This window comes from Ambystoma mexicanum, chromosome 6q (assembly GCF_040938575.1).
Source record: "Ambystoma mexicanum isolate Mex_15411 chromosome 6q, UKY_AmexF1_1, whole genome shotgun sequence".
NCBI lineage: Eukaryota > Metazoa > Chordata > Amphibia > Caudata > Ambystomatidae > Ambystoma > Ambystoma mexicanum.
Window position 1 is genome coordinate 819,735,507 of NC_090937.1, and position 19,836 is coordinate 819,755,342.

The 19,836-nt window shown below is 45.3% G+C and overlaps 1 protein-coding gene across 13 annotated transcripts in view; it reads left to right on the forward strand.

Annotated features, from left to right (window-relative positions):
* RAPGEF2 (Rap guanine nucleotide exchange factor 2) overlaps positions 1 to 19,836 on the forward strand; it is a 1,671,940-nt gene that overhangs the window by 1,588,046 nt on the left and 64,058 nt on the right. The gene's annotated exons all lie outside the window — the stretch shown is intronic.

Below are 19,836 nucleotides of genomic sequence, written 5' to 3' on the forward strand. Positions count from 1 at the left end.
AGTGAGATACCTTCCTGTTTGAATAGTCTTCCTTAGGAACTCTTGATATTTGCTACTTCTGTGCCTATCCTGAGCTGCCTGATGGACACTAGAGGCCACTTCTGCCACTGAGAACACTCTGCTCCAAGAATAAGGGAAAGACTTTCCAAAGATTGGGTCTATTACTTAGAAAAGAGAACACAAGTTTAAACGTTTACTTACTTGTACATGGGTTGGTTGGTAACTGTAACACTAAGAGTGAGCAGTTACAAAAGCTCTTAATTACCTTGAATGGGTGTTATGCCATACTTAAAAGTATATGTAAGGTTATTTTACCCACCTGTGAATTGGTTGTGCCTCTTCCCAAAAGTAATGCTGCTGGCTTTACTTAACTATTTCTTCCTGAATATTAGAGTGTACGTTCACCAACGGGTCTTGCTTCCCCTGACCTGCTGTATAGCCTAAAACCAAAAAAAACCACCTGTTGAGATGTTCTTGTTTGGTTTTGGATTATTCTTCCAGGTCCCACACAGAGTAGGGAGTTACCCTTCAGTGTAAAGAAACTGCTGTATAGCTGCCTAAGCTAAGTCTGCCTGCGGTTTTACCTACCTAAAATAACATTGGATCATTCATAAAGTGTAACATTAGGGTTTGCTTTCCATGGTCGGTTTTATACAGATGCTAAAACAGTCTTGGGTTTATACCTACCTTTAAGTTGCTGGTAGATCCTTTAAAAAGTAAATGGGGTTTACTTACCCTGGTCGGCCTTGGGCCATCCTAAAATAAGTTAGAAAGTTATTGCTTACCTTAGGCTGTGTTCTATGTTCTGAAAAGCAACTGTAATAGTATATTACAGCATTAGGTTTTACCTGCCTACAATAGCTGTGTGCCATTTAAAAAAAAATGTTGTGTAGGTGTAGCTGACCTTGGCCTGCCTGGTGCAATCCTAAGTTAGTGTAAAGCGTTCTTGCTTACCTTAGTCTGTGTTCCACTGAGCTGAAAAGCAACTGTGATTGTATATTAAACCAAAAGGTGTTACTCAACTATTATAACTGTGTGTTATCTTGAATGTGGTTATAGGTTACTACTGTTCCTTGAATGAGTGTTCCACTGAGCTGAAAAGCATACTTGCAGTTTGGTTTGCTAAGTGATTCCATAACTGAATATCACTGCACAACTGCTAGGGTCTACTACCTTTGTATTACTGAAAGTAATTGGAAGGTAACTTATGGTTTTGCTCCCCATGAATAGGTGTGTCCTTTGCTAAATGTATTTGATAAGGTCTGACTTGCCTGGAAATACTGTTGGTTTTCTAAACAAGGTTTATGGTTTGGTCTGTGTACCTTCAAGCATTGTGTTGTGTTTTTATAATGTGTTTATTATGGCTCTATGACCAAGTACTTACCCCAAGTTTTGACTTGACCTAACTGTATTTATAATAAACATTTATATTGTATATACTTATGTTTGTGTTTCTGTTGAACCCTTGGTATACTACAGGTTCTTTGTCTCTTCCTACAGCCCTCTCCCCCCCTAGGAAAAGCCCGGCTGCTCTGTCTACGCTACCATATACTCAGGTGGTAGAGCCTTATACTAAGAGTGGAGTCTTGTACTGTCTCAGTTGAATGGTTTTACTAAGCCCTTAGTTGGAATTGAGACAAATTGTCCTAACAAAATTCCTCAGCCACATTCTACGAAGAGCTGTAAAACGAGGACACATTAACAAGAAATGCATCAAATCTTCCTCTTGGCCAATATGACAACACTAAACAACACACAACGGCCAATGGCATAACACTAACGTTGTTTCTTTATTCACATCAATGTATTGCCTGATATAGAGCGCATTAGTAATGGAGCTCAGACCCTAGTTTAGGGTTGCCATAGATTGTGTTTTATCATAGTTTCTAAAATAAAATAAACACTATGACGCAAGCCTTTAAATGTGAAATTGATTTACTAAAAAATATAAAATATGGCAGACACTTATCAGGCAAAATCAAATTTGAGAAAAGTAATAGTGCTCAACAACCAAAAGAAGTTTTTACATTAAAGAAGATGAAAAAGTGAAAAGTAAAGTAACCACTTTCTGAGCATCACTTGTAATTTGAAAACATTGAAATATAAAAAGCACATTGTTTTTCACAAAATTATTTGGTAGTGGGTAAACAATTTCTTATTTTTTTTTTTTTTAGCAAACTAATTTCATTCTAATGTTATTTGTACATATTTGATCCCTGTGCCAGACTGGGGCATCTGTGTCGATATTTTAACATTTTGCTCATTCATGAGTCCAGATTTTGGGATCTCTAAGTTACACCCTGTTCTCCTCACGGCGTTCTCTATCGAAGCACTCTAGGTCAAGTGCCAAGGGTCACTCTTAGAGGTCGACATTTCAAATGTCTCAAGAAGGTACTCTGAGGCGCTTGCTTTCATATATACCCCTTAACAAGTGGTATTCTCGAAGACTTTTCTTCAATTTTGGGGATCTGTTATCACCTTCATCGGGACAACATATGAGTGGTGGACCCTGCCAAAACACATAATGTATACATTAGTGTAATACACCCATCACTTGGTAGCCTGAGCTTCGTTAACAAGCCTAAAGATACACTAGCCTTGTGCTGAGGTGTCCCCATATTTCCATATTGTACATTTCTTCAGTAGCAACTGTCTTCTATAGGTGGGTGAGAGTAGCCTAACGATATATCCTTGCTTATCGTGCCAGTGTTTCAAATATAGTGTAAGCGAGGGGAGCTCAATTTTCTGAATTTCTAGTTCCTTACCCCATTTGTTTGCTTTCCTCTGTATTTCATTCCTCAAAATATTTTGATTCTTAGATTTACCTCATACATATCCTTAATCGACCAAGTCTTGCACAACTTAATTGCTGCATTGTACCACCTGTATTGTCCCTGCCTGTGCCGACATGATTTCCATCATACCACTGTTAATATTCTGATTAATGGAAGAACCCAGATTATTCTTTAAAAAGTAAACCAAAAATCCTGCTTCTAGCCCAATGGTTGAGATCCCCAATTCCAGCCTCAGTGCGCCATTTATGGTTTCTGGCGGGAGCCCTGCTATTGGACTTAAAAATTGATTTTGCATGATTACTAATTCGGGGCATTTAATATGTCCCCAAATGTCGCTTCCGTAGAACGCTATCATTTGTACCTTTTACTTTGTAAACCTGAAAGCACTTATCCAGTCTTCTTGTTCCATAGATACGATAGAATATCAGGGCAGTCTTTTCTGCTATATTTTTGTATGCTTGGACCACTCCCCATTTAAAGTAAATGTTAAGCCCAAATATGAGTATTCTTTAACAGTCTCTGATCTGGTTTTATCTGGCAACCATTTGTATGTTTTGCCTTTCCTCCCAAAGACCATCATTTTTGATTTAGGCTTGTTTATTTTCAGTTGGTGCCTACTTAGCTATTCATCTGTGTAACTTAAACCTTAATGAAGACCGCTGGAGTTAAATCCAAAATTACGGTATCGTCAGCATACATAAGCACAGTGTTTGGCACAGATTTCTGTTGGGGTTGGGGGGAGGGCAAGGACCATGCTTTCCTCCCTGCTGTGTTTGGATCAAAATCAGTATAAACAAAATAAAAAAATAAACAGCAGAGGGGCCAAGGGACAACCCTGCTTGCTCCTCCTCTTGTAGGGAAGGGTTCAGGTGCCATCTATTTTTATACGGGCTGGGTTTTTTTATATCATAGTTGTTCCAAATTCAGAAGGCCTTTTGGCATACCTAGAGAATGACGCTTACTCCACAGCATGTTTCGACTGAGTCAAAAGCCTTTTCCCAGTCGAGGAATGCTGCATAAATGTCCCTACCGCCCCTCACTTTGCAGCACTTCTGCATAATGATCTATCATACTGAACCACTTCTAGACCCTGCCTGGTATTGAGTCAGAAGCAAGTTTTCATGAGCCCAATCTTCTATTTTGGCCTGGAGCACTTTTGCAAAGATTTTATAAGAAGCATCCAATAAAGAGATAGATTTGTAACAATGAGGGTCATGATTTCTGCCCTTTTTAAATATTGGCACTATTGTGCTTTGTCTCCATGAATTCGGGTGCCTGCCCGATCTGCGAATTGTATCAAACATTTTTGACAAAATAGCGGCCCACCAGTCCAATAGATTTATGTAGCTTTCCGGCTACCTACTGTCCAGACCCGAGGCTTTCCCAACATTAGTGTTAGCAATTGTTTTTTTAATTTCATCTTGCATGAAGACTATATCACTTATAGATGCATCCTTCTTTTGCCTAGCCGACATCGGGTTATGGACTCTAAATAGGTTATAGTAATGAGTCTTCCATGTGTGTGGGTGAATTATGTTACAGGGCTTTTCCCCCATCTCATTACACCCCTGTGCTACCAGTTTCCATTTAAAAAAAATATTTTTTGTGACCACTGTGTCCTCTGGTAAGTCCCGTTGTTTCACTGTAAACTTGCTTTTCTTTGACTTCAACAATTCCTTATTTTTCATTTTGGCTGCCTGTATCTGCCCTGCTTTGTAACTATTGCTTTTTACGAGAATATTCCATTCATTTGTTCCTTCTGCATTGGTTGTCAAACCACAGCTCATCCTGCAAATGTTGACACGGAGAACGTAGTACTGACTTCTTCTCCCTCATGACATCACAATAGCTTTTTTAGTATTTTTAATAGGTCTTCATAGACACTAATACATTCATAAGGGTTTTGTATTTATTGATGTATAAAGCGCAGCCAGGCCCGGGGGCATACGGGCGCGTTACCTATGTTGTTTAACCCACTGGCCCCCTGTTTTATACTAGTTTCCCTTGTCAATTCCATCATTTCCCCCTTAGTTGATTTATGCCTGTATCACAAACCTTGTATAATCTTATCCAGGCCAGTAGTATTTTTGTTACTCTGCTAACCATTCACTAGCTCGAGGGGAAATTGATCGCTCTCCATTCTATTTCCAATTTCAAACTTACATATCTTCTTGAAAACGAAACAGCCTACCAGCACATAATTAATTAGGGAGTGATTTGCTCCTCTCCTGCAAGTGTGTTTTGGTGGCCTATCATCCTTAAACCTGCCATTTAACTCAACCATGGCATATTCTGTCATGAAATTGTCTAGACTTCTACCACCAGGATTGAACTTGAGGTTAGCACCCATTCTTCTTGGAATGTCACATATAACCTCTAGTTCAGACCTCTCAAAGTCCTGCTCCGGTTCTGGGCCTAGCTTAACATTTAAATCACCCATTATGATTATACTTATCAGGGATTTGTTGATGGGAGCCCATCATATTTTTTAGCCCTGATATATATTTGCAGCCCGCCTTGGGGGGGGTTGTGGATATTAACAATCAACAGCTTTCTATCTGAATCTTCATCATACATAGAAAAACACTAACAGGACCCTTGCATTGCAAGGGATTTTTTGAACCTTAAATGGAATAAGCTTACTTGCCAAGGTTGTCAACCCATCCTTGCTACGCCCCCTCTTACTTTCATTTGCTTTTATTGAGTATGTGAAATAGCCCAGCAAAGTAAACTCATTGTTCAGCCATGTTTCCTGAAAATTGATTATATTAAATGCTCTCAGATACATCAACTAGTTTCATCCCACATCTTATTTTTGATGCCTGCAACATTCAACGATAGAATATTCAAATGGATTGCTGTTCTGCTTGATTTTCGGCCCATTCGTCCCCGGGCCTATAACTTGACTAAAGGTATTGCGATTTTTGAAAGTGCATGTTTTGATCAACCTTATCCTAAGCCTCTCATGACAGGCTTATCTTTAGACTGTATCAATCTCACCCATCTTTCCTAGGTTTTATATTTGAAGGTACAATTGGATTATTGCAAAACAAGGGGGAGTCTGGGATTCTCTCTACCAGCACGAACACAGCCCAATGTCCTCTTCTTGGGTGAATAACCCCTGGGAGAGACTCTACCAAGTCTTTAGCTCACTGTCACTTTCACAGAGAAGAAATTTCCCTGCATATCAGTCTTTGTCCTACCCAGGGGCAGTCCAGCACCGAAATACTAGGCAACTCTCCTCTGAACAAGAGTACCAACAGCAACCCCATACACGTGTTTCAGCCTTGTTGGGCATCATCAGTGAGGTGAAGCTGTGTCTCTCTAAGAACAGTGAGCAAGGGGTCCACGCCTGGATCGCCCTGTTAATTTAGGGTGAGACCCAAAGTTAATTTATGCAAAACAAGGGGGAGACTGGGAATCTCTTTACCAGCACGAACACCGCCCAATGACCTGTTATTGGGTGAAAACCCCTTGCTCACTGCTCTTAGAGAGACACAGCTTCACCTCACTGATGATGCCCAACAAGGTTGAAACACGTGTATGAGGTTGCTGTGGTACTCTTGTTCAGGGGAGAATTGCCTTGCATTTCGGTGCTGGTCTGCCCCTGGGCAGGAAAAAGACTGATATGTGGGGAAGTTTCTTCTCTGTGAAAAGAATAGTGAGCTAAAGACTTGGTTGAGACTCTCCCAGGGGCCATCCACCCAAGAACAAGGCAATGGGCTGTGTTCATGCTGGTAGAGAGTATCCCAGAACACCCCGTTTTACAATTGGATTATTGTTCCTTCTTCAGTGTTGATATCCATGATTGGGAGGACATTTATATTAAAATGTCCTTCATCTATATACACCATGATACCCTTCTTCTCCAGTTCTTCCCTCCATTGAATTAGACATGTGCGTTGTTAAAACCAAATCGTACATTACATCCACCGCAGTACATACACTCGAATAAAATTCTCATGCAGGTAAAATCTTTAAAGGAGACATCAGTGATCCCCAGGACCGCCCGTATTGCGGCTACCAATGTCCTTTTGTACACGTCCTTTTTCCACTGGGTTCTTCCTTTAAATGTGCAGATTACATTGTTGTCTTCCATTCAGTTAGTGGATCGTGCTGAACTGGTTTGGCACTTGGTGTTCTGATCATACTGGACCTGTATGTAATGTGCTTTGGATCCGGCCTCTAGAGGCAATGTCTCATTTGACCTCTCAACTGTGGTCTTTGTTGTTTCAGCCACTTCTCCAACGGTGCTACCTCTATAGCAGAACTAGTATCGCTTTTTGTTTGCTGTTTGTATTTCCCCTACAAACGTGTTAGAATTTTAATGCGAAGTTTGATAAAAGGTTGAATGTGAGTACTACTGGTAGTATGATTACTCTGCATACGCAGCATTCTCACATCTCCCATGTATCCATCATGCTCTGCTGGCTGCTTGATTTCCGGCTGTTCCTCTACCTTATGTTCTAACTCTACCTCTGTGCTATGGGGAGTATCTGTTCGGGCATTAACCATTGAATCCGTTATAATCCTTGGTATTATATGGATAGTTGAATACCTTGTCTTGGTTAGCATTGTATGCTCCAATTTATCAGGCAACGAGAGGTCCTGAGCGAACTCCTCTGTCTGATAATTTGTGCGGTTCTTCATGGTTGTCTGTTTCCGCTAGCCTTATTGCTAACTCTAGCAAGCTGCCAATTGTCGCACTCAGCAGCGCATGTAAGCAAGGCAGGGGCTTCCAGCAAACAAACAGTAAGAAAATATATTGTAACTGGCTGCACTCATGTAGCTCCTTGTAGCCACGTAATAACATTTATCATGTTTCCTTTCCCCTTGATTCTAGTAAAAGGTTTTATGCCACGGAAAGATAACCTGTCTAGACTGTCTGCCACTACACAAATATAACCCCCACCCCCCAAATAAACACATCCACCCACACAACATGCACTCTCATTTACACTTGCACCAAAATAACATACTTATTCATTCACATGCACACTTGGACACAAACCTTTGCATGTAAGCATACAAACATGCATACGTTTTTTTCCCTTAACTGCAGGTCCGATCCAGACTCTGCTACTGCTGGGACGAATCCTTTGGTTTCATCACTTCTCCCGGAAGGGGGACCCTTCCTGTGGGGCCAGGGAGGTGAAGCCGCTACCCGATAGTCCCCCTGGTGGTGGTACCATCTGGTGGGAGGACCCCAAGGGAGGAGAGTCCCCCTCCTTGGGAGAATCGAGAGCTATCAAGGGAGAACACGGTTTGTTAACCACTATGCCACCATGCATTGCTCACCTGACAACATGGATAGGGCCCAAACACCACCACCCTCTGTCTCCTTTTTCTTCTGTTAGTTACTGTTAGGTAAAATTTCACTTACTGTTATTTGTGGACCACCCAACTTTTTGCTTTTCTTTAAACCTCCTGTCCTGACTTTTTACCAGTGGAGCACATCCTTTAGCTGCACTCCACTGGCCTTTTGCTCATTGTTCTGGGGAAACTGACTTGCCCTTCTGACAGTCGGTACACTTTGTTTCCCTTAGTTTTATGACTTTGTTACTACTTTTGGCAACTGTATTTCAATGTGCAAAGTACATTGCAGTACCGCCGAATGGGGTCCTTGCGTTTTCGTTCCCTAGACATCCCTCAAGGATTTTTTGGTAACTGGACAATATGCCTAGGATTAGATTGCTGGCAGCACAATTTTTTGTGCATTTTTATGAACTTTTACCGAGCCATACTGCGCTTACTGTGTTTGGCTCGTGACTGTTGCTAGTGGCCGTCATGGCCATGCCACAAGGTCTTTTGCCTACTACTTTGGCCATTTTGTCCGTTCGCCTTCCCCTTACTCTTTGTGACCCAGGGAGTCCTTATTTGGGCATGCATTCTCCCACGAAAGCTGGCGCTTTTCACAGGCTAATGCATGTCACGTGTGGAAGTGAGCTGGGGCTGTCAGAGTCCAATCCACACTACTGCTGCCAGGATGTCTGCCGAGAGCTGCAGTGGTCCCTTATTGGACCACTGCTGGCGTGCATTAGTGGGGCAGATCTGGTCAGCTAGGTGCGAGCACTCACTGGACTTTAGGATATGAGGAGGGGCTCGGAATGCAGACCTGCAGATCACCCCTAGGTCTTAATCAACCTATACACAGAGCCAAGTATCCTGAGAAGCGAAGCAGATCCAAGAACTGTCCGGAACCGCACAGAGAAGGTTTGGCATCCTGAGCTTGCTGTTGTCCCGGTAGAGCCCTGCTTTGCGCTCGATCTTCCAAGACCTGCAAAGGTGCTTTAACCCTATTGAGTGGTGGGACCAATCACTCTAAACGTCTCCTCAGTGTCCTGCAAACAAGCCTTCTCGGAAGTGTGCCTGGGGCCTCCTGTGGACTGACCAGTTTGTACCTTGGCACCTGTACTAGAGCGTTGCTACATCGAGTTTTGGCTTGAGCTTTGGGAGAACCCTAGTTTGCACTGCAAAGCACCTTCTTGCCAAATCTCATTGTCCCTACTGCTTTGGGCCGCGAGAGAGCGTGCGTCGGTCTGCGTCACTGTGCGACAGTGGTGGTCGCTGCTACCGACTTTCCCGCCTTTCTTCAGGTGTCCTGAGACCAGCTGCATCAGTGCTTTCTTTATCCTGCTTTTGTGACGAGAGATCTAGCTCCTGATGTAAATCAGATCTGCACTCGCAGCACCTGTGCACTTTGAAGCGTAACCAAGAAGGGGGATCTTATAGTCCAGGTGACATTTGAACCTGGAGTGAACCTTGAGGCCTACGATGCGAGCTGGTGCGTTACTAAGAATTAATAAAATACAAAAAAGAAATGCCACTTACCTGTGGCCCCTAGTTCATACTTACCGTTTTTACGCACTAAGGATCCCTTGTGGCCCATGTCTTGACTTGGGTGGCTCTTGCTTCTTATAGTTGTGTGAAAGTTGGGGCCAGCTTTGCTCTCCGTTGCAGACCCACCTCTGACTCTTGGAATCAAATTCCACACACTCCAGTGTCCTCTTCTAACTTTGCTTCCCATTGAAGTTTGTCCCTTGTGAGCTTTATGCGTCGACGAGCGCTTTTACACACGGACATAGCTTTGAGCACAAGGCTCCAATCTTCGTAGGGCTGGACTTCTTAAGTTAGTGATATCCATTTCTAGAGTTGGCCCTAGTGATAAAGTTTGTGTGCTTTTCCTCCTCACAGGTTTTGGCAGGAATCCGCACTTGACCGCATTGACAGAAAAGTGACTGTAGACATATTTTACCTATTGTGTGTAAGTAATATTACTTCATTATTCACTTATGTTTGTTCTGGGCCTAATAAATTGTATATTATTGATATACTGCTGTCTTGGTATTCCTTGTGTGCTACTGTGTGCTCATCCAAGACATCAGATCACCCCACTACTCCTGAGACTTAGCCTTGACTGCTCTCCAAGCTACCTTGAATTGTACTGGCTAACTTCACAGAAGTGTTTCCTGTTTCACTAAACTAGGGTGGCTTCCTGAACATTGGTTCACCAGAGCAGAGTTCGGAAATCCATTCTAACAGTTACTTCACACCTAGTGACCATGTCTGTCAGGTAGAAAATATTGTGACGAGGAAGAGTGAGGAAAGAATGAGAATAGATTGCTCCAGCAGTACTGACATGGAGAAGAGAACGGCAATGAAGAGCCCTACGCTGAACCAAGATGAACATTCTAGCTGTCCAGGATTCAAAAGACAGCTTATCATAACAACTGATAAAGGACTCTCCTCAGAGTCCGTTCTGCCCCAGAGGAGCATCGAGCTGGGGAGGAAAGCCACACAGGGAAGACGCTCTGCAGACCCGGATGCCGGGATTAGGGAATCGGCGTTGGAGAATGCTGAACGGAGTAAGGGTTCACCTGAAGGCTGGGGAACCGGACGTCTGGTCGCAGGAAGCAAGCCATCCGAGTGGTCCAGGCACGGTTCGATGTATGGCGTGAAACCAGCATGGCGGGACTGCCGAGAGCAGACCACGAGAGCCCAGGGGGAGCCAGAGAAGCTTGCCGGTGTGGCCGAGGACCGGAACCCTCACGCGCCAAGTTTGAAGGTATGTGGAGAGGGACAAGGGAAGGCACTAGGAAACCATATAGGCTGTGGTTGGGAGGAAGTACAGAATCATGTTCCTCATCCCAGTGGGACCAAATGGAGAAAATAAACATACTGGGTGTGAGAGCACCCCAAAGAAACCAGAAGAGAGATGAAGGCCTGGGACCCGAATGTTGAGAGGATTGAAGACCTATACATACAAGGTAATGTCTGGCAGGAGAGTGAACTGGGCCAGAGTAAGAGACATGAGCCTGAAGAGAGGGTCATGGACCCGAAGGTTAAGGGGTTTGAAGAACTGTAAATGCAAGACAATGCCTGGCAGTATAGTGAGCCGGGCCTGATCGAGACATAAACCTGAGAAAGGGATCTCGGACCCGAGTAACCTGAAGAGAAGACGAGGGGAAGAGGGAGATATCATTTGGCAAAGGTCAGAAGAAGACCAACAGAGAAGAGATATTTATCAGTCAAGAGAAGACCAGGGGTAGAGCAAGATATCTTTAGGCAAAAGTAAAGAGAAAAACAGAGGAGGAACGATATATCGTCTGGTAAAATTCTATATATAAGTTTGACTGTTGAAAGAGAGCCTGTAAAAGGCTTGGGGAAGGGGGACACTTTCCCCATCTTGTTGGAACTGTAAAAAACTGCCTAAGAAGGCCTTGAGAAGGAGACAATTCCCCCATCTGTGTGGAACTGATAGAAAGGCATAGTGACCACCAGGGGATGGAGGATATTCCCCTATCAGTTGCAAACTGCCTAAAAGCCATCCAGATGGAAAGAGCCAGCTTTCTGGAGTCGGGTGTATGCTGTTATATCGTTTTTCTTTTGTAGTGTAACAGACAGAAATAGGTCTAGATATAGGACAGTGGACTCTACTTTTGATCGACATTCTGACATTATCCTTAGTTTTGTTTGAGGCAGGGAAACCTCTTAGTTATAGGCACAGGGGGGTTCTTCCTTTCTTTCTGTCTGTTAAATAAAAGGTTTATGCCAACAAACATGCCACCTTTGGGTCCCGCGTTTACTTCTGCACCCTTACACTGTTCAGGCACCCGCAACGACCGCCACCTCCTGAGCATCATAAACAGGACACCGGGAGAGCTTACTTGTGCCTGCCCATGCCCTGTGGATCCGGAACACCTCAACGCCCCTGGGTGTATGAATGTGTGGTGTGGCACAGGTGCCCACCTACACAGATTCAGCCCTGCAATCTCCAGTGTGTATCCCCAATGGGCCATGCAAGGCTGGGGAAGCAAAACACCCTGGTCTTGCATGGCCCATTGTGCATTCGTTCTGGGGCACTGAAAACCTGTAAAAAGGGAAACTGTGTTTCCCTTTGACAGTTAGAGGCAGCCCAGGAGTGCTCCATCATCTACTTGCTGCAGCGTGCACAGTGTATCTACTGGGCTGTCTTGGCTCATCGATAATGGTGGTGGGTCGGTGTCCTCTCACCCATTGTGGACAAGCCCCTCCTGGTGGACCAGCAGTCGTACATGGAACAAAAGAGTAGCAATCACATCCATAACGTTAGACTAGGAGAGCCTTGCTGAGTGACAATCCACCAATGTGAGAAATCCCCTACTACTTATTCTATGGCCTAGACCTAATGTGAGACCTCAGAGATAAGGATAGCAACTCAGACCCGTTTCTAGATGTGGGCCCCTTGCTCTCAGTTAGCAACGGGTCCAGATCTAGATTCTCTTACTCACGTAGGATGAAACGCCACATGATTCAAGAACAGTCAACAATGGGAGAATTCCTGTAAGGAGAATGAACAACATCTGTGGGCTAGAACCAATTCAGGTGGCCCTCAATCACGTTTAGGTCCCATGGCCATACCGGAGCAGAACGCCAAAGTGCATATCAAATGAATCCCACTCATGAGGACCAGTGCCTCTGGTGATGGTATGTGTATTACTAGTAGCTATTGCAAATATTGCAGGTTGATGTAGTATTACCAATAGTGGTTTTACTACTAATGGAACGTCAATAAGTAGATGTGCATTTACTATCAGGAGCAGCAATATTGCTACAAGAAGCGGTATCAGTAGCAGCAGTTTTGGTACTACTAAGCATTACTACTACAAGTAATAATACTATGGCTATTATGGCAGTAGTAGTACCAGTAATAGTCACAGGATTACTGGTAATGCTAGTTCTAGTGTAATAGTAGTACTTCAGTAGTAGAATTAATGTTGGTATGGCTAGTAGTAATACTGTTACTGTAGTAGTATAAACACCACTGCTGGTAGTTGAGGTTCTAGTGGTAATAGTGCTGTTACTACAGTTAATAGTTCTGCTGTTACTACAATGATATGATTACTATTTAGTATCATTACTGTTAATAAATGCAATACTGCTGGTAGTACCAGTAATATTACTTGCAGTAGAAGTGACACTAGAGCAGGTAGTAATGGAATTACTGTTTGAAGTGGTACTGTTACTATTAGTACCTGAAGTAGCACTAGCACCTCTGGTACAGCTGCCGTTGATGGGGCAGGGTTAGTTAGACATGTACACGTAAAGTGAAAGAAAATGCAAACCTTTCTTTTGAGCGCTTGCCGCTATAATTAAGCAGCTGCTTCCGCATCATCTTCTCCACTGATGCCACATCCTCGTTAAGCCTTAAAAGCAGCTCCCAAAATGGAGGACAACTGTACGCAGAAAATTGCTTCAGCAAATGTTGAAAATCAGACTGTCACAGTGTTCGTGTATCCTTAAGAGACTGACGCTGTTTAACGTGGGTAGCGTCTCGTGACGGGGAAATGTATGGGGGAGGGAACGTTCTAGTTAGTGAACGTTGTGCTGTTAATAAAGAAAGACGTACGCACAACCTCGGCATGTCTGTCCTCCTTTTAGAGACCCATCCGGGCTCAACAACTGGCGACGAGGTGCTTCCTAGGACCGCCAAGTCCTCCTCCTCCTCCTTCCACCTTCCAGCAGCGATCCCACTCGGAAGCACACGGCAGGCACTTCCAGCCCGCTGGCGCCCGCGCCTGATCCCAGGCCTGCCTCCTCCTCCCTCAGACATCAGACCGATCCCGGCCCGCTCCGCAGTGGAGGCGTGTGTGATCCCACACCCGCCCCTGCTCCTCCTCCACACTGCAACCAGATCCTGGTCCACGGCGGCGGATACCTGATCCCAAGCCCGCCCTCCCTCCTCTGTCTACACGGCCACGCGGATGATAACACGTACGCTGCTGGTGGCCGGCCAAGCCTGAGGCCGCTCTCCTCCTTCTCCTCGTGCAAACCAACTCACGTGGCCCAGCCTCCTGTGACAATTCCACATCAGCGAAGACAGCTCGTCCAGGGTGCACGTGAAGTGCCCCCACACATCAACTGCACGACAATCTGCCAGCGGTCGCAACCAGGCTCAGCAGACCCCTGAGAAAGGTGGGTGATACCTCGCACCGACAACCAACAGTGATGCCACCACCACCTCGCCATGAGCTCGCCCCAGGATCAGCAGGCTCCAGCACCTCCAACCCCTACAAGGAGCACAGCAACCACGGCATGGCGCATGCCCCCCCTTTCTCCATGATGCCACAAGCGGACAAGGGACCCAGGTGGGTTGAGTTGTTACAAGACTTTAATACCTTTTATAGATGCCACTGGGGAAGAAAAGTCACCAAGACTATGCAGCATGTTTCTAAACCTAGCAAGAAGTGACATTAAAGTCCTGTTAAAAACCATCCCAGCAGCTGAACAAGCTGACTTCCCAGCACTAATCGCGGCACTTAATAGAAGACTGGTAATCGAGCCCAACAGGGACTATGAAAGATACATATTTAATCAGTGCACGCAAAGGATCGATGTAACCGTTGACAAATTAATCACCTGCCTACGTATAAAAGGAGCGAACTGCCAATTCCATGCCTTCTCGCTCGATGAAGCCATACATTTGAGAGTAATCGAAGGATGTGTGTCCCAGACCCTAAAGAAGCAACTCCTCAAAAAGCCGATTACCATAGTAGAAGTCAGTCAGATGGCTAGGGTCTTAGTAATGGTCGAAAAACAGGTGTGTCAGATATCGGGCACCACTGCGACAAAACAGGACAAAAATGAAACGGTAGCGGCAATGCAGTCCAACGCCACCAGAACAACAGAGAGAGCCCTCAATCCCAACTATTCAATGACGCCGAGAACTCAACGCCAATGCTACCACTGTGGGATGGCTTTCCCTCACGCAGGAACTTGCCCTGCACTGTCCCAGAGAAGTGGCAACTGCGGCAGAGAGGGACACTTTCAGTCAGTTTGCAGGGAAGGCAGACCATTTCCGACACAAAGACCACCTGACGCCCCTCAGTTCAGAATACCCAACAGAAACCCACAAGCTCAAGCCTACCAAACACGGCCATATCACCAACCCCCAAGAAGGTACGTCAGAGTGGTCGAAGATGTCTACCCGCCGGATGAGACCCAGCGAAATTAAGCCTATACGAGCAAGTATCGCACATTAGAAACAAGTATGATGGACCCCCAACACATCATACCCACTATGAAGACAACCAACAAAGTTTCGAATATGAAATCGATCAGGAGGACCAATATTCGCAGGACGAATACGTCAATCACGTCAATCTTATCATGGATGAAGAAGCACGTGAAGCACCCAAAATACTGGTGGATATAGGAGGGAGACAATTCTGTTTCCTAGTAGACTCGGGAGCCACCGTCAACATAATGGGTGAGAAGGAGTTCCACCAGATCCCCAACAAACCAGCCCATATGCCATCCGAGTCCAAGATATATCAATGGGGCGCGGCTACCCCTCTGCAAACAATTGGTTCCTTTGGTCATCGTCTCATCTACGGCAACCACTCTACCACGACGAGCATTCAAGTCGTTCGCAGTCCGACCAAAGGAAGATGCCTCCTCAGCTATAGAACTGACTCCTGCCTAAGGCTCATAGACATACACGTGCAAGAAGACGACAAAATCCACTCGACAGAACCAACACTTGAAACAAGAGACAGCGTGTTCAACGTCCGAGCAGGGCCCACGTATACATACATGATGTCAAAAGACACCATCGTGAAAGAATTCCCCCTCATCTGCAAGGGCCTAGGGAAACTAAAAGACCCCCACTGAAACTCCACATTGATCCCACTGTCCGACCCGTTCCACAGCATCCAAGAAGGGTTGGCTTCCACCTCCAAGCCGCAGTGTCAACCGAACTCGGACAACTCCTGGAAGACAGCATAATCGAACCAGCGTCGGGCCCGACCCCGTGGGTCTCCCCATAGGTAATAGTGCCAAAGGACGGAGGACGACTCAGACTCCGTGTGGACATGCGAAAGGCCAACACCGCTATTCAGCGTGAACGACACCCAGGCCCCAGAATTGAGGATATGATTGTTCAACTGAATAAATCCACTCTCTTCTCCAAATTAGACCTGAATCAAGGGTACCACCAGATGTTACTTCATCCAGAATGGAGAGGAATCGCCACCTTTGCCACACACGACGGACTATTCCGCTACAAGCGCCTATATTTCGGCATATCATCAGCCGCAGAAATTTTCCACAAGGCCATCAGACAAATCATTCGCCCTTTTAGAGGGGCACTGAACTTTCAGTGACAACATTCTTGTGTATGGAAGGTCGAAAGAAGAACATGATGTCGCCCTTCGTGCCACATGGAAGGCCATCCAAGAAGCAGACCTAACCTTGAATGTTGACAAGTGCTGGTTCAGCAAAACCAAATTAAAATTTTTCGGTCACATAATCTCCGCAGACATAATGACCCCAGACCCTGACAAAGTCACAACAATCTTCAACCTACAGGAACCGAGACAATTAGCCGACGTACGGTCATTCCTAGGCATGGCGGGATACTGCGCAAGGTATATACCGCACTATGCCACAATCACAGAACCACTCCGAAAACCTCTCCAGATGGACATGTTTTTTACCTGGACAGCGGAATGCCAGGAAGCATTCAACACAATCAAGCAATCCTTAACAGAAGCCAGAAAACTGGCCTATTTCGACCCGGACTGGCACACTTAAATAGTGGTTGGACGCAAGCCCAGTGGGACTGGGAGCCATACTCGCCCAGAGTAACGGAGTTGACACCCACCCGAGACATGTAGTCGCATATGCCAGCAAGGCACTGGCGCCCCCCGAGTCTGCATACTCCCAAGCAGAAAAAGAGAGCCTTGCAGCAGTCTGGGCGTGTGAACATTTTCACAATTTCATAATAGGGAAAAGATTCACTCTTATCATGGACCATCAAGCCCTTGGAAACCTGCCAACAAAGATGCCCCCCAGAATTGAACGGTGGGGCATTTGCCTATAAGAATACACTATCAGATCATACATCGTCCGGGGTTGAACACAACCCAGCCGACTATTTATCCAGACATCCCACAGGAAAGCCAACACCAAGACAGGGTGACATGGAATACATAAACTACGTCACCACAAATGCGCTGCCTCCAGCAATATCGTTAGAAGCCGTCGCACTGGCGTCAGCAGCTGATCCGTCCATGGCCCTGGCTATTGATCTCACTGAACACAACAAGTGGAAGGACTACAGGACGTCACTGACAACACATACAGGTGCAAACCGAGACGAACTAGAGAGGTTAGCAAAAGTCCATACGGAGCTGGCCGTCAAAGACAAAACCATACTCCTCAGAGGATGCAGAATAGTAATCCCAGCGGCCCTACGGTCAGACATAATCAAGACAGCTCACGAGGGACACCGGGGAGCAGACAACACCAAACGACAATTGCGCTGTCACGTGTGGTTCCCTTTCCTTGACGCTTTGGTAGACCGGTGGGTAAGGAACTGCATGGCATGCCAATGCACAGCCAGAGCTGAAGCGCTGATACCCTTACAGCCAACACAGATACCAGAGCACCCGTGGGAAAAAGTGGCAGTGGATTTCTATGGACCTCTAGAACTTACTCTTATTCATCGATGAACATTCAAGATTCCCGATCGTAAAGAGATCCCCATCCACAGCTTTTGTCCATATCGCAGCTGTCTTTGACAAAGTCGTGAGTGAATGGGGCATACCTGATGTCATCAAGTCAGACAATGGTCGCCATTCTGCGGCCACGATTTTGCAACATTCGCCAAGCATTTGGGGTTCAAGCACAAGAAAATAAAACCTCCCAAGCCAGCGGGATGGCCGAGAGGTTCATGTCATCGATCAAAAAGACATTACAAAGAGCCAGACTGGAAAATGTCGACCCACACCAGGCCCTATGCAGGATGCTTCGAGATTATCGTAACACACCACATGAGGCCACGAACAGGACCCCGGCCGAACTCATGGTAAAGTACCAAGTTCGAACGCAAATCATACGACACCCGACAAACCAGAAACCGGTCTGGAAATCCTAGAGAGAGACACGGAGTGGAAAGAACAAGCCTGCATCCAGGCAGATGAAAGAAGAGGAGCACGCCCAAAAGACTTTCAAGGTGGAGATGAAGTGTTAGTACAACAGGCAACAGTCAAGAAGACCGATTCAAGATTCTCCCCACAGCCACTACAAGTCGTGGCAGTAAAAGGGACCATGGTAACAGCCGAGAATGAAGAACGAGAAATAACCCGGAACAGTTCACAGTTCAAGCTCACGGCAACCAAGGGAAATGAGAGACTTCAGCCTCCAGATCCCGAACCGATCTCACCAGATCCTCGAGATTGGACGCCTCCAAGATTCTCACCTCGTCCAGGTACAAAGAGAACAGAGAGGCCAGAAGAAGATCCAGGAGAAGCAACCAGCAGCCGGCCCCAACGAGCCGTGAAGAAACCAGCACGCCTGGTTGAAGAATGTTGAGAACGTTGTAAGGACATTTTGTCCGGGGGTGATGTCACAGTGTTCGTGTCTCCTTAAGAGACCGACGCCGTGTCACGTGGGTAGCGTCACTGACTGGGAAATGTATGGGAGAGGGAACGTTCTAGTTAGTGAACGTTGTGCTGCTAATAAAAAAAAGACGTACGCACAACCTCCTTTTAGAGGCCCATCTGGGCTCAACACAGACTGGAGGAAAAACATTTTTCACTGAAAAATAGGTAGAAGATAAAACAAGAACAACCTATTTTTAAATACTGTATGTCTCCTTTCAGTACTTGAAACCTGCCTCGTGGTTTGATTGCAGAGGACATACTGCATCACATCCATAGCTTGTGCGTTGTGCACTTTATTTTCTACTGCAGTGTGTTCTTCTACACAGACACAATTATACGTTCTGTTCCTCCGGAAATCACACTCGGGGATAGGTGCATTTTCGTCATTGCTTCGCTGTAGATATATGTCAGTTTCGCCATTGAGTGTTCCATCCAATTGTAAACATTTCGCCTGGTATAGGCGCCATTTACGTGTTAGTGAAGCCCTGCGGGGGCTGCACCTGCAGGGTTGGAGGGACAGCTCAATGTCCAGTTTTGTGAGGATGTCAATACATCAAATGGAGAATGTGTTCCTTTTAAGAAGTTGATTTCCAAACAGAGGCATTATTTCGGCTTGTTAATTTGACACAACTCGTTCTTCACATGTTGAGGGCTCGACATACAAGATTGCATGCTTTGTCTTAAAACAATTCCTTGGACGGCTTCGGATTTTGGACATTCTGTTGTACCATTTTTTGAGGAAATTTTCGAGTATTTTAAAAAGAGCTTTTGTTCTGACTTGAACTATTGGATAGTCTTTCATCGCTACATTTTCTGTCCTTAATAAAAATGTTTGCTGATGGCCACCTGCAGAACTCCGTTAATGTTAAACATGGCCCTTGTATGATAGTGATGAGCCGCAGTTTATTTTTCTACTGCCCGTTAACTAGAAAGCAGTTTGCATTAGTGTTCTTTGAGCGCCATCTAGGGTGTGGTAAAGGGAGTTTCACCTCTTTAAAAAATCGACTGCCATTTGAAAACCGAAGAAACGGGGAAACCCCGAGTCGCGTATGTTGTAAAAAAATAAACAATGCTGCTTTTGTAGCTCGTGCTCTTTAATAAACATTTACTAGTTA